Source organism: Phyllobates terribilis, unplaced genomic scaffold (genome assembly GCF_046119375.1).
Source record: "Phyllobates terribilis strain yellow unplaced genomic scaffold, ASM4611937v1 Scaffold_5__5_contigs__length_657084704, whole genome shotgun sequence".
In the NCBI taxonomy this organism is placed as follows: domain Eukaryota; kingdom Metazoa; phylum Chordata; class Amphibia; order Anura; family Dendrobatidae; genus Phyllobates; species Phyllobates terribilis.
In genome coordinates, this window is record NW_027362765.1 from 47,159,042 (window position 1) to 47,172,268 (window position 13,227).

General features: G+C 45.5%; 2 protein-coding genes across 2 annotated transcripts in view; both read right to left on the reverse strand.

The window, feature by feature from the left end:
* The window catches only part of LOC141271917 (uncharacterized), a 115,889-nt gene extending 103,574 nt beyond the window's left edge, over positions 1 to 12,315 (reverse strand). Inside the window, exon 1 of the mRNA XM_073682156.1 lies at positions 12,255 to 12,315. The gene's annotated coding sequence lies outside the window, so the exon portion shown is untranslated. The remainder of the gene's footprint in view (positions 1 to 12,254) is intronic.
* Positions 1 to 13,227, reverse strand: part of LOC141271933 (uncharacterized) — a 114,483-nt gene that overhangs the window by 34,412 nt on the left and 66,844 nt on the right. The gene's annotated exons all lie outside the window — the stretch shown is intronic.

Below are 13,227 nucleotides of genomic sequence, written 5' to 3' on the forward strand. Positions count from 1 at the left end.
AGCGGGAGCAGCGATCAGGCTGGTAACTATGGTAAACATCGGGTTACTAGGGGCACACGAGCACTTAGTAACCCGTTGTTTATCATGGTTACGAGCCTGATAAAGTGAGCGGTAACCTCCCGCTCACTGTAGCAGAGTGGTAACCATGATAAACAACGGGTTACTAGGAGCGCGTGTGCCCCTAGTAACCCGATGTTTACCATAGTTACCAGCCTGCTCCTGCTTCAGCAGGCTCGTAACCAGGAGCAGGACATCGTGGAAAGATTCTTTCCACGATGTCGCTGCTCCCCTGATCGTTGGTGAGCCTGCCTGTTTGACAGCTCACCAGCGACCACATAGCGACGCAGCAACGATCCCTGACAGGTCGTATCGTTGTCTGGATCATTGCAGCGTCGCTAAGTGTGACGGGGCCTTTACACTCACAGTGTGACCTCTATTTGGTTATGTAAGGTTATCAATTGGACCCACGTTTGTGGATTTATTGTAGGGGTGGGGAACCACAGACCTTTTCTCCGGCGCCCGGGCAGATTCCCGGGGAACACAGTGCTTGGGCTGGCTGTGTTTTGTATAGTCCCTGAAGGATGGCTTAAATATTCAAATGGCCCTTGGCAGAAAAAAAGTTCCTCCACCTTGATCTATTGGATCAGGAATATTCAATATCGGGGGATGCTCCAGATCTTGAATGGGCAAAGTGCAATATTCCTGTTGAAATACCACAAAGGCCAATAGTGCAATATTATTGCATCTGACCTTGAACATCATTAACCCCAATTTATTAATGGGAATAAGAACCTATAATATATGGCTAAGGCACAGACAATATATGGACATAGTGCAATTCTTCTAGAATAACTTCTTAGGAGGCACTGAGGAATTTGTACATTATATAGTAGGGGTACTTCCCTGACATGGAAATAATACAGATACTATCTACGCTATGAATATAAACAGATGTTAGGACAATTTGTGAATATAACAACAAATAGAGGATATCAGTACATACAGGAGTTTTAATATTTATTAGTATCCGAGATATGACCCTACAATATTGAGGAGGGTTGTAACGGATAGACTGCAAAAATATGGTGGATTTGAATATAAATAATTTTCAAAGGAATATTAACCCCTTTACCCTCGAAGGCCGTTTGCATGTTAATGACCTGGCCAATTTTAACAATTCTAACCAGTATCAATTTATGAGGTAATAACTCTGGAACGCTTCAACAGATCCCACCGATTCTGAGAATGTTTTTTTTTTACATATTGTACTTCATGATAGTGGTAAAATTTCTTTGATATTACTGGCGTTTATTTGTGAAAAAATTGGAAATTTGGGAAAAAAATGCAAAAATTTGGCAATTTTACTTTGAATTTTTATGCCCTTAAATCGGAGAGATATGTCACACAAAATAGTTAATAACTAACGTTTCCCACATGTCTACTTTATATCAGCACAATTTTGGATACATTTTTTTTTGTTAGAAAGTTATAAGTGTTAAAAGTTGATGAGCAATTTCTAATTTTTCCAACCAAATTTACAAAACCATTTTTTTAGGGACCACATCACATCTGAAGTGACTTTGAGGGGCAATTATGACTAAAAATATCCAAAAGTGATAGCATTCTAAAAACTGCACCCCTCAATGTGCTCAAAAACACATTCAAGAAGTTTATTAACCCTTCAGGTGCTTCACAGGAATTTTTGGAATGTGGAAGAAAACAATGAACATTTAACTTTTTTCACAAGAGTTTTATTTTAGACCCACATTTTTTTATTTTTGCAAGGGTAACAAAAAAAATGGACCCCAAAATTTGTTGTGCAATTTCTCCTGAGCACGCTGATACCCCATATGTGGGATGTGGTAAAGCGGCTTGCTTAGCTGTACACGGAGGTAGAGATAGGACACTGTCTCTTTAAATTTTGGGTTAGTTTATTAAGCGTCACAAACTAATATGGAGTCCATAAAGAAAAAACAGCATATTCGGCTGAAGTGGCAAAACAAAATACAAAATTGCAGCACAGTCCATATATAGGCCAAGGTCTGGCCACTCAGGGTTAGTCACACGATGTTCAGCACAACACATGCAAGCTCCTTTCTGGAGCAGGTTTTCTCCAGACACTGAACACCACCCGAGTCAAAAGACTGGCTCGTTATAGCCCCAAACCACACCCTGGGGTGGAGATCTGGTGGATGGCTTCCCGCCCTGCACTTCGCCATCCACTAAACCTGGGCCATTAACCCTTCTGCGCCTACTATGCAGGAGAAACTTCCATGTTTCACATCACTGTTGGGTGCACGGTGTGGCTCGGAAGAGAAGGAGCGCCATTTGACTTTTTGATTGAAAAATTTGCTTGAACAATTAGCGGATGCCATGTCGAGCTTGGAAAGCCCCTGATGTGCCTAAACAGTGGAAATCCCCTACAAGTGACACAATTAAGGAAACTAGACCCCTCAGAGAACTTATCTAGATGTGTGGTGAGCACCTTGAACCCCAGGTACTTCACAGAAGTTTATAAAATTGAGCGGTAAAAATAAAATTTTCACATTTTTCCCACAAAAATGTTGTTTTAGCTCCATTTTTTTTTTCATTTTCACAAGGATAGCAGGAGAAAATGGACCCAAAAATTTGTTGTGCAATTTTTCCTGTGTACGCCGATACCCCATATGTGGTTTAAAACTACTTTTGATGCACTGTGCAAAGCTCAGAAGGGAACAAGCACCATATTGGAGTTCAGATTTTGCTGGACTTGTTTGATGGTGCCATGTCACTTTGGCAGAGCCCCTGAGGTGCCAGAAGAGCAGACCACCCATAAGAGACTTTGTAATGCACACGCCCGGGCTGAGCGGCGTGTGCGTGTGATTCCACTGGACCGTGCCGGAGAGTGAATGCCTGGAGGGGCGTAACTAGGTATTCACCCGATCCGACCAGGGTCGCACGACGGCATACGACGCCAGTGCACCAAGGAGAAACCGAGCAGAGGGACCAGGTGCTACTCCAGGACAGACCCCGGACACGGCTGTTGACCCACACAGGGGAATACAGGAACAGGCTGGTTAGGCTGGCGCACAGACTGGTGGGTATGGGCAGGCACGACTGGTATGCAGGCAGGCGGGTATGCAGGCAGGGGGGTACAGGCAAGCACAGCTAGAGTGCAGACAGGGAGGCACTAGCAGGTAGGAACACAGGCGGGATAGAACCCAGTACACACTGGGACTCAGGAACAATACAGGCAGAGGGGTACAGGCAAGCACAGCTAGAGTGCAGACAGGGAGGCACTAGCAGGTAGGGACACTGGCGGGATAGGACCCAGTACACACTGGGACTCAGGAACAGAACCACAGATGTGGCGGACAAACACAGCAGAGTGAGGCCGCCCAGAGAGGTGAGCGAGAACAGGGCAGGACAAGACCGCCTGGAGCGGTGAGCAAGAGTAGAGCAGGACAAGGCCGCCAGGAGCGGTGAGCAAAGGGTCAGAGCTGAGCGAGACTGCCGGAGCAGTGAGCAAGAGTAAAGCAGGACGAGACCGCCTGGAGCGGTGAGCAAGAGTGGAGCAAGACTGCCGGAGCAGTGAGCAAAAGGATAAGAGCGGAGCGAGACTGCCGGAGCAGTGAACAAAAGGGTCAGAGCGGAGCAAGGCTGCCGGAGCAGCGAGCAAAGGAGTCAGAGCAGGCTAGAACCACCGGAGCGGTGAGCAAAGGAGTCAGAGCAGGCTAGAACCGCCGGAGCGGTGAGCAAAGGAGTCAGAGCAGGCTAGAACCGCCGGAGCGGTGAGCAAAGGAGTAAGAGCAGGCTAGAACTGCCGAAGCGGTGAGCAAAGGAGTCAGAGCAGGCAAGCCTGAGCAGGGGGGACAGGGCTCTGTTCACACGGAACAGACAGGAAGGGAAAGGCAGAGCCAGATACCCACAGGGTACTTGCAGTGAAGTAGCGAGTGGACCACAAACTCACAAACGGGAGTACAGAGACAACAAGCAGGAGTTAGGTACGAGTTCAGACTCTGCAGAAAAAGGAAGGGAACGGACATAGAGGCAAAACAGGTAAAGGATAGGAGAGAGTTCAGACTGGAACTGAGTGTACGGAGGAGACTGACACTGCAGCGGAATACAGGAGCGGGTCTGGGAATACGGCCCCCAGAGAGGCAGGACGAACAGGCAAGGAGCGTGTTCAGACAGGACAGACAAGATACAGGAGCGGGTCTAGGTAATCGGCCCCTAGAAGGCGGGAGGAACAGGCTAGGAGCGTGTTCAGACAGGACAGACAAGATACAGGAGCGGGTCTAGGTAATCGGCCCCTAGAAGGCAGGAGGAACAGGCTAGGAGCGTGTTCAGACAGGCCTGGAAATACAGCCTCCAGGATAGGCAGACAAGAGAACACAGAACGGGACCTGGCACCTTCAGAGTGCAAGCACACACTGAATGAAACACTATGCTCAGGCAGGGATTGATTGGAGCAGCTGAGCTATATACCAGGTGACAGACAGCAATAGGCTGAGGACGCACAAGGGGTGTGACCCACAGCAGGTACAAAAAGCAGGAAGTGATCGGGCGCCGCCCTTAAGCAGCAGAAACAGACACAAACAGACAGCATGGAGGGAAGCCAGAGAGACATTCTGGACAGGAGATCAAGTGCGTGCTCTTGCACAGTGGGAGATGGACCACTATGCAAGGACGCCGCCAGGTATGTTACAGACTTCATTTTACAAACTATATGTCTCAATGAATTAATCTTGGGGTGTAATGAGCATATTGCCAACACAGGTGTATCATAGAAATTTATACCATTGGGCAGTGAAGAAAAAAATTATTACATTTTTACCACCAAAATTTTGTTTTAGCCCTAGACTTTACATTTTCACACTGGGAAAGGGGTAAAAATGGCACCAAAATTTGTCCCACAATTTCTGCTGAATGTAGAAATACCCCATATGTGGCTGTACAGTACGGCTTAGCCATACGGCCAGACTCGGGAGGGAAAGAGCGCTATTTGCCTCCTGGAGTGCAGATTTTTCTAGAATAGTATGCGGACTCCATATACAGAGCCCCTAAGTGCTAGCATATCAGAATCCCACCTCAAGTGACCCCATTTTGGAAGTTATACCCCTTTGGGAATTTATCTACAGGTGTAGTGACGCTTTTGACTCCATGGGTGTTTTCGAGAAACAAGCAGCAGCGGATGTTGCGGAGTGAAAATTGCAATTTAGGCACACAATGGAGCTCAGAAGGGAGGGGTCATTTGGATTTGGGAGTGCAGTATTTGCTCAATTTCTTTTGGAGGGTAATGAGCCATGGCGCTTTTTCAGAGCCTTTGTGCTACCAGTAATGTGGAAGCCCCTATATTTCCGATAACTGATGACGGACCTGAGTGGGGGTTTGCTCTTTTTTGTGGATTGAGTTGAAGCTTTTGTTGGGAACATTTTACATAACATTCTGGATCACATTTATCCTGTGCTCTACTCTGAACACTTATCATAGAATGGTAGAGTTGGAAGGGACCTCCTGGGTCATCTGGTCCAACCCCCTGCTCAAAGCAGGATTCACTAAATCATCCCAGACAGATATCTGTCCAGCCTCTGTTTGAAGACATCCATTGAAGGGGAACTCACCACCTCTTGTGGCAGCCTGTTCCACTCATTGATCACCATCACTGTCAAATGTTTTTTCTAATATCTAATCTGTGTCTCCTCCCATTCAGTTTCATCCCATTGCTTCTAGTCTTTCCTTGTGCAAATGAGAATAAAGATGATACTTCTACAATGTGACAGCCCTTAAGATATTTGTAGACAGATATTAAGTCTTCTCTCAGTCTTCTTTTTTGCAAGCTAAACATTCCCAAATCCGGTAACTGTTCCTCATAGGACATGGTTTGCAGACCGGTCACCATTCTCGTTGCTCTTCTCTGAACTTGCTCCAGTTTGTCGATGTCTTTTTTTAAAATGTGGTGCCCAAAACTGGACACAGTATTCCAGATGAGGTCTGACCAAAGAGGAGTAAAGTGAGATAATGACTTCACGTGATCTAGACTGTATGCTTCTGTTAATACATCCCAGAATTGTATTTGCCTTTTTTTGGTGCTGCATCACACTGTTGACTCATGTTCAGTCTATGATCTATAAGTATACATAAGTCTTTTTCACATGTACTGTTGCTTAGCTCTATTCCTCCCATTCTGTATATGCTTTTTTCATTTTTATTGCCCAGATGTAGTACTTTGCACTTTTCCCTGTTAAAAACAATTATCTTAGTTGCTGCCCACTGCTCCAGTTTATTTAGGTGTTTTTGAATCCTCTCTCTCTCTTCTCTAGTATTAGCCATCCCTCCTAGCTTTGTGTCATCAGCAAATTTAATCAGATTACCCTCAATTCCTTCATCTAAATCATTGATAAAGATGTTGAACAATAAAGGTCCCAGGACAGAGAGCTGTGGTACCCCACTTGAGAGATTCATCCAACTGGATGTGAAGCCATTTACAACCACTCTTTGAGTCCAATCACTAAGCCAGTTATGAATCCACCTAACAGTTGCCTTGTCCATTCCATACTTGGTCATTTTTTTCAATAAGGATGGTGTGAGATACTTTGTCAAATGCTTTGCTGAAGTCAAGATATACTATATCTACACCATTTCCCTGATCCACCCATTCAGTGATTCTGTCATAGAAGGAAATTAAGTTAGTCTGACATGACTTGTTAGTTACAAACCCATGCTGACTCTGGTTAATCACTTCATTCTTATCCAGGTACTTACAGTGCCTACAAGTAGTATTCAACCCCCTGCAGATTTAGCTGGTTGACACATGCGGAATTAACTTGGCATTGTGACATTTGTACTGTAGATCAGCCTGGAAGTGGGAAATGCACTGCAGCAATTTTTTTTTTTTTTAAAAAACGTTAAAAGTTAATTCAGAGTGTCATTTATTATTCAACCCCTCAAACCACAAGAATTCTGTTTGGTCCCCCTAAAGTATTAAGAAGTAGTTCAGGCACCAAGAATAATGAGCTTCACATGTGTGGATTAAAGATCTCTTTTGCCAGCCTTTTCTGACTATTTAAGACCCTCCCCAAACTTGTGAACAGCACTCAGACATGGTCAACATGGGAAAGACAAAGGAGCATTCCAAGGCCATCAGAGACAAGATCGTGGAGGGTCACAAGGCTGGCAAGGGGTACAAAACCCTTTCCAAGGAGTTGGGCCTACCTGTCTCCACTGTTGGGAGCATCATCCGTAAGTGGAAGGCTTATGGAACTACTGTTAGCCTTCCACGGCCTGGACAGCCTTTGAAAGTGTCCTCCCGTGCCGAGGCCAGGCTTGTCCGAAGAGTCAAGGCTAACCCAAGGACAACAAGGAAGGAGCTCCGGGAAGATCTCATGGCAGTGGGGACATTTGTTTCAGTCAATACCATAAGTAACGTACTCCACCGCAATGGTCTCCGTTCCAGACGAGCCTGTATGGTACCTTTACTTTCAAAGCGTCATGTCAAGGCTCGTCTACAGTTTGCTCATGATCACTTGGAGGACTCTGAGACAGACTGGTTCAAGGTTCTATGGTCTGATGAGACCAAGATCGAGATCTTTGGTGCCAACCACACACGTGACGTTTGGAGACTGGATGGCACTGCATACGACCCCAAGAATACCATCCCTACAGTCAAGCATGGTGGTGGCAGCATCATGCTGTGGGGCTGTTTCTCAGCCAAGGGGCCTGGCCATCTGGTCCGCATCCATGGGAAGATGGATAGCACGGCCTACCTGGAGATTTTGGCCAAGAACCTCCGCTCCTCCATCAAGAATCTTAAGATGGGTCGTAATTTCATCTTCCAACAAGACAACGACCCAAAGCACACAGCCAAGAAAACCAAGGCCTGGTTCAAGAGGGAAAAAGTCAAGGTGTTGGAGTGGCCTAGTCAGTCTCCTGACCTTAACCCAATTGAAAACTTGTGGAAGGAGCTCAAGAATAAAGTCCACATGAGACACCCAAAGAACCTAGATAACTTGGAGAAGATCTGCATGGAGGAGTGGGCCAAGATAACTCCACAGACCTGTGCCGGCCTGATCAGGTCTTATAAAAGACGATTATTAGCTGTAATTGCAAACAAGGGTTATTCCACAAAATATTAAACATAGGGGTTGCATAATAATTGACCCACACTTTTATGTTTAAAATTTAATAAAATTCAACTGAGCAACATAACTTTTTGGTTTGTAAGATTTATGCTTCTGTTCATAAAACCTACTCTCGTTTGCAGTTTGAAGGCTCTAACTTATTTGCATCTTATCAAACCAGCTAAATCTGCAGGGGGTTGAATACTACTTGTAGGCACTGTACATACATGTTGTGTAATAATTTGTTCAAAGATCTTTCCTGGTATAGAAGTCAGACTCATCGGCCTATAGTTCCCTGGATCCGCCTTCTTCCCCTTTTTGAAGATAGGAACAACATTTGCTCTTCTCCAGTCTTCTAGGACTTCTCCTGTTCTCCAAGAATTTTCAAAGATTATGGAGAGTGGTTCTAAAATTTCTTCTACAATCTCCTTCAGTACTCTGGGGTGTAATTCATCTGGACCTGGAGACTTGAACTCATTTATGTTAGCTAAATATTCCCTCACAATCTTTCTATTTACAGATAACCTGGATTCTTCTATTCCTTTAATAGGACAGTTACAATCAGTTGATACTACATTTTCTTTGAGAGAAAACAGATGCAAAATAGGAATTAAAAAGTTTGGCCTTCTCAACACCCTTTCTTACCATTTTCATCCTGTAAAAATCCTATAGCATCTTTGACTTTTCTTTTACTTTTGACATACCCCCAAAATCCTTTTTTATTGCTATTGACATCTCTTGCAAGCCTTAATTCATTGTCAGCTTTAGCTAACCTGATATGTGCCCTACAGGTTCTGAAGACAGCATTATAATCTTGTTTAGATATGCCTCCCTCTTTCCATTTGATAAAAATTTCTTTCTTTCTTTTTAGCATGTGTTTAAGTTCTATAATCATGCATCCTTGGTTCCTTAAATGCTTCCCATTCTCCCTACTTTTCGGGATTGTTAACATTGTGCTTTGAGAATCTAATTTTTTAAAATTTCCCATCCTTCCTGGACATTTTTGTCCTTAAGGACATCTAGCCATTGGATCCCTCCTATTCTCTGAGTCGCTTAAAATCTGCCTTTCTGAAATCTAGCCATGAAATTTCAGTCTTCACATGTCTTCCTCCTCTAGTTATTCAAAATTCTATAATAGCATGATCGCTGCCTCCTAGGGCCCCAGACACTTTTACTTCCTCAACCATTTCCTCCCTGTTTATAAGGATTAGATCCAAAGTAGCAGATCCCCTTGTTTTCTCCCCTACCTTTTGGAAGATAAAGTTGTCAGCAAGAGAGGATAATAATTAGCTTGACCTGTTAGTTTTACTTGCGAGAGATTCCCAACAAATGTCTGGATAGTTGAAATCTCCCATGACCACCGCGTCATATTTTTTGGAGAACTTGTTCATTTGATACATAAAGAGTTCATCCATATCTTCAGCTTGCCCAGGTGGCCTGTAGTAAATGCCGACAATGGTGTCCTTTCTGTTGTTCTCTCCTTGTATTCTTACCCAAACAGTTTCCACAGAACTCCCAGTCTCTGAAGCTTCAATCTCTGTGCAGATATATGCTTTTCTAACATACAATGCGACACCTCCTCCCCGTTTATTAAGTCTGTTTCTTGCAAGTAAGTTGTATCCTTTTAGCCTTGTATTCTAATCATGTGTATCGTCCAACCAAGTTTCAGTGATTCCAATGACATCATATTTCTTTTCATGCGTTAGTAGTTCCAATTCTCCTTGTTTGTTGCCCATGCTTTGTGCATTTGTATAAAAACATTTTAGTTTGTGATTGGTTTCTCTTATATCGGGGCTTCCATCTAAATCTCCGAGTGACGTGATTCAGATGTACCCCCTAGGGATCCATTCTCTCTGGACTCCATCTGGCCTCTGTTCAGCATTGTCCTTTTCAGAAGTGCACAAAACTGTGGCTGACGGCACTTTTATGCACGCCTATAAAGATGGACACCGCCGGATCATAGGTGGCCAGACGGGGTCCACAGTGCCTCCATCTGCCTCTTTATAGGGAATCTTCTGCCGGGGGTTCTGTCTGAATTTCAGAGATTTACACGGAAACCCCGGTGTAAGCTCTCAGCGCAGAATAAATGTGAGCTGAGCCATACTGCGATCTTTGTGAGGCAGAATGAACAAATCAACAACAGATGAAGAATTGGTTTTATTTATTTTTTTACGCCGTTCTAGTGCGGTATAAGTGAGTAGGAGAGTTTATTCTTCGGTTCGATGCGATTACAGCGATACCAGATTTATATCAGGTTTTTATGTTTGGCAGCTGTCACACACTAAAGAATCTGTTTTTGCAAAAACTAGTTTTTGCATTGCCATATATTTTGAGAGCTATAATTTTTCCATATTTTGGACAACAGAGTCATGTGACTGCTGTTTTTTTGTGGGACTACTTGACGTTTTTATTGGTACTATTTTCGGGGCTGTGACAATTTTTAATCGCTTTCTATTCTGATTTTTGGGAGGCAGAATGAACAAAAACAAGCAATTCAGGAATTTTTTTTTTTTTTTATGCCGTTCTGCGTGTGGTAAAATTGATAAGGCAGCTTTATTCTTTGGGTCAGTACGTTTACAGTGATACTAGATTTATATTGTTTTCTATGTTTTGGCTCTTTTACACAATAAGAACTATTTTATAGAAAAAATAATTATTTTTGCATCGCTTTATTCTGAGAGCTATAATTTTTTTATTTTTCCACTGATGGAGCTGTATGGCGGCTTTTTTTTTGCGGACAAGATGACGTTTTCAGCGGTACCATTTTTATTCACATTAGTCTTTTTAATCACGTTTTATTCCACTTTTTGTTCGGCGGTATGATGATAAAGCATAGTTTTTTTGCCTCTTTTTTTAATGGTGTTCACTGAAAGGGTTAACTAGTGGGACAGTTTTATACATTGTTCCGGATGTGGCGATACCAAATATGTGTATTTTTTCATAAAAATATTTATTTATGGGTACAATATATTTTATTTTTTATTATGATTTTGTTATCTTTTAAAAAATATTTTTACAATTTTTTTTCCACTTTTTCTTAGTTTTACTTAGCCCCACTATGGGACTTTCACTAATTGCGCTTGTATAGTGTAAGGATGCAGCAGAATTCCTATACTATACAAGCTGCACTGCGCATGATCTACCAAGTTTCCTAGCTCTGGTGACCTGGATGTCATCATGACGACATTGGGTCACCATGGCAACGCTCAGGACCCTGCGATTACGTAGAGGGGTCTCCGATTAAAAGGCAGAGGGGCTTTCTTCCCTTTCCCTCCATGCTGAATGCTGCAATTGCAGAATTTAGTGGGTTAAAGTGCCAGGAGTGGTGTGGGCACCGCTCCTGGCACTTGTGCTGAGTGTCAGCTGTCAGAATCAGCTGACACTCGGTGGCGATCGCACGCGCACAGCCCCTGTGCATGCAAAATCGCCGAGATGTATCCATACTCCCCTGGTCAATAAGTACCAGGCCACAGGGACGTATGGATACGTCGCACGTCCACCTCAGTCAGATTTTGTTTAATTTTATGGACTGTTGAGTCCATTAAATTCTAGTCCCTCATTCAGTGAATTACACAGGGGGGGGGAGGGGGGGCTGTTCCCATCAACACACCCCAATATATCGTCATGACAGCCGGGGCCTAACAATGGGGTCCTAGAACAGCGTCATTAAGAATATAAGGTGAAGAAAAAGCTAAAATCCAGCGACATTGTGTAAAGAACTAACAAGTTCTATTTCTGGGATAATCTGTCCCCAGAATGTCTCCATTACAATGTACAGCTCCTACCACAGATAACAGCCCCTCATACATCTATAGCACCAGCCCCCAGGCCCGGGGCCACATCTCCAGACCTGGGAACCTGATCCAGGAGGTCGGTGCTGTGTCCCGGGGTCTTCTGTATCAGGAATGGGGAGAGGGGGCATTTATTTATTAGCCGGTGGGGTGGGGGGTACCGTACTGTGGGGGCATCTTGTAGTATCAGAATGTGTGTGTGGGGGATAGGGGAACTGTGGGGACACTATACTGTGTCAGACAGGGGGCGCTGTACTATGGGGCAATATGTGTTTCCTGATGCTTCATAGTTGGGTCGTATGTATCTATCAGAGGAGAGGGAGGAAAGCGTTATAATTCTTAGTAATGGGGAATATCCACATACCTCCACCTGCAGAGCCGCCACCACATATATGGCTGTTCTGTGCGCACAGGACCTGTGATGAGGTCACAGGAGGGGAGGAGTCAGGGGTCACATGATCAGGGGCCTCAGTGGATGCAGGACTCTGCTGTGCTGGTTGTCATGGTGCTGGATGAGGTGAAGGTTATGTGTGGGGTCAGGAGGGGTTTACAGTGTGGATGTAGCAGAGCCGCGTGTGTACGAGGTGTACGGAGCGGAGCCGCGTGTGTACGAGGTGTACGGAGCGGAGCCGCGTGTGTACGAGGTGTACGGAGCGGAGCCGCGTGTGTACTAGGTGTACGGAGCGGAGCCGCGTGTGTACGAGGTGTACGGAGCGGAGCCGCGTGCGTACGAGGTGTACGGAGCCGAGCCGCGTGCGTATTAGGCGTACTGAGCGGAGCCGTGTGCGTACGAGGCGTACTGAGCGGAGCCGCGTGCGTACGAGGTGTACGGAGCGGAGCCGCGTGCGTACGACGAGGTGTACGGAGCGGAGCCGCGTGCGTACGAGGTGTACTGAGCGGAGCCGCGTGCATACGAGGTGTACGGAGCCGAGCCGCGTGCGTACGAGGCGTACTGAGCGGAGCCGCGTGCGTACGAGGTGTACGGAGCCGAGCCGTGTGCGTACGAGGTGTACGGAGCCGAGCCGCGTGCGTATTAGGCGTACTGAGCGGAGCCGCGTGCGTACGAGGCGTACTGAGCGGAGCCGCGTGCGTACGAGGTGTACTGAGCGGAGCCGAGCCGCGTGCGTATTAGGCGTACTGAGCCGAGCCGCGTGCGTATTAGGCGTACTGAGCGGAGCCGCGTGCGTACGAGGCGTACTGAGCGGAGCCACGTGCGTACGAGGTGTACGGAGCTGAGCCGCGTGCGTATTAGGCGTACTGAGCGGAGCCGCGTGCGTACGAGGCGTACTGAGCGGAGCCGCGTGCGTACGAGGCGTACTGAGCGGAGCCGCATGCGT